The sequence below is a fragment of the Pinus tabuliformis genome, chromosome X, assembly GCF_031772625.1.
Source record: "Pinus tabuliformis cultivar Carrire ecotype Pingquan chromosome X, CPIR1, whole genome shotgun sequence".
NCBI lineage: Eukaryota > Viridiplantae > Streptophyta > Pinopsida > Pinales > Pinaceae > Pinus > Pinus tabuliformis.
Window position 1 is genome coordinate 271,611,606 of NC_142308.1, and position 1,659 is coordinate 271,613,264.

Genomic DNA, 1,659 nt, shown 5'->3' on the forward strand with positions numbered 1-1,659 from the left:
CTTGGAACCATAAAGAGGGGAACGGGGACTGCTATAGTTTTGGTACATGTAGAGGGGATAGATAGACTCCCATGGACCACATGTTCCAGGTCTAATTATTGGTGAACCTTTCTGAATAGTAGGATTGTAACCGGGTTGCGTGATAGCTTTTAAAATAAAATACTGGAACCCGTAGAGGTACTTTCATTATACAAGTAATAATGAACTCATAGAATATAAATCAAACATAAGGAATAAACCGTTTGGAGTAGTTAGCATAGCAATCAGGAAAGGGGTAGACTGAACCTAGGATAAGGGTTCGAGTCTTTTCCGATGCCAGCAGAGTCCTGCGGCCATGACACCATGCAGGGAAGAAAACCCTCCTGGCGGTGAAACCCTGAAGTTGGGGAATGGAGCACCAGCTCCCGAGGAAAGCTTGGCATCTGGGAAGGCCAGGCTGTAAAGACCCGAGGTAGCAGACCCGGCATCGAAATGGAAAGAACATACAAGGAATAACGTCAATACTATGTAACTGGAGAACAAGTTGCACTCATTACACGAGATCAGGTGGGCCGAGAACCACATATCCAACTGAAGTATTTTAACTCTATTTAATACAAACCACTTCTGTAAATTTGAAAAAAAAACGATATAACATACGGCACATACATGAGTAAGCGAGAAATAGAATATACATCACATTAGAATCTACAGTCAAACCAAAGACAGGAACCCAAAACTGGGTATACATATTTAGCAAGGAATCAGAAGCAACTCAAACAAATAATGCTCTCGACTGCTAGCCATAGTAGCCACATCATATAGCATCATGAATTATCCTGTACAATCCTAAAACCCTCGTCGTCACAAAAGAAAATAACAGGAACTACATAGTCTCAAGAAAAATAAACTCTGGGTGATATCTGAAGTGATAATCACCTCATGCTTATAAAATATAGTTACATTTGGGAGAAAACCCATTAAAAAGCTCTGACCCTCTTTTAAACTGAGAATTCCGGCTAAGAATCAGGCATTCCATAGATGTCGAGAGCCATAACCATGCTTAAAGCTTCCCCTCCAATCGGGACAAGTACTTACCCGAGATTGAAAGCTCCTTCACTATAGAAGCGTCGCCCTACCGAGCAGGTCGAGCCAGCTCCGAGTTCCAATGTTCTGCGTAGCATTGCAATTACAGGAAAACTGATTAGTGTACCTGATAGGGTTTGAAACGATTACAGTTGCAACGAATAAGGAAATAAGAGCAGCGAATCAGCTAATAAGGAAATTAAAGCTTTTACCTGTAAACGTCTTTGGCCCATTGCCAGACCATGAAGTCGGGCCTAAATAGGGTTTCCAACCACCGAAACAGCGTTGCGGAAGTAATGACCGCACCAGAGCGACTTCCGCGAAAGGATTGCAAACAAATGAGGTCAATCTCCCCACACTTGGAGTTGAGAGAACCCTGGCGAAGGCTCCACCGTTGGATTGCATTGGAGTATGCGTCACCGTTGATCTGGTTGAGGATCCCGAGCCGAGCTGGTGAGACCGGACGGTCCACCAGGCCATACACATGACAGTGCAGAGACAACAATTAATTCACCCTTATCCGGTAAGGCTCGCCACGTGGTGGAAGTGGCCTCATACCCAAAACCACAATGTAAAGACAAACTATGTAAATTC

At 43.8% G+C, this 1,659-nt stretch overlaps 1 long non-coding RNA gene across 1 annotated transcript; it reads right to left on the reverse strand.

The window, feature by feature from the left end:
• Positions 1–652: 652 nt before the first annotated feature.
• LOC149139431 (uncharacterized) lies at positions 653–1,394 on the reverse strand. The gene is made up of 2 exons (XR_016265295.1): positions 1,278–1,394; positions 653–1,152 (listed from the first exon to the last, which is right to left on the reverse strand). It is a non-coding gene; the product is annotated as an uncharacterized LOC149139431 (long non-coding RNA).
• Positions 1,395–1,659: the final 265 nt, after the last annotated feature.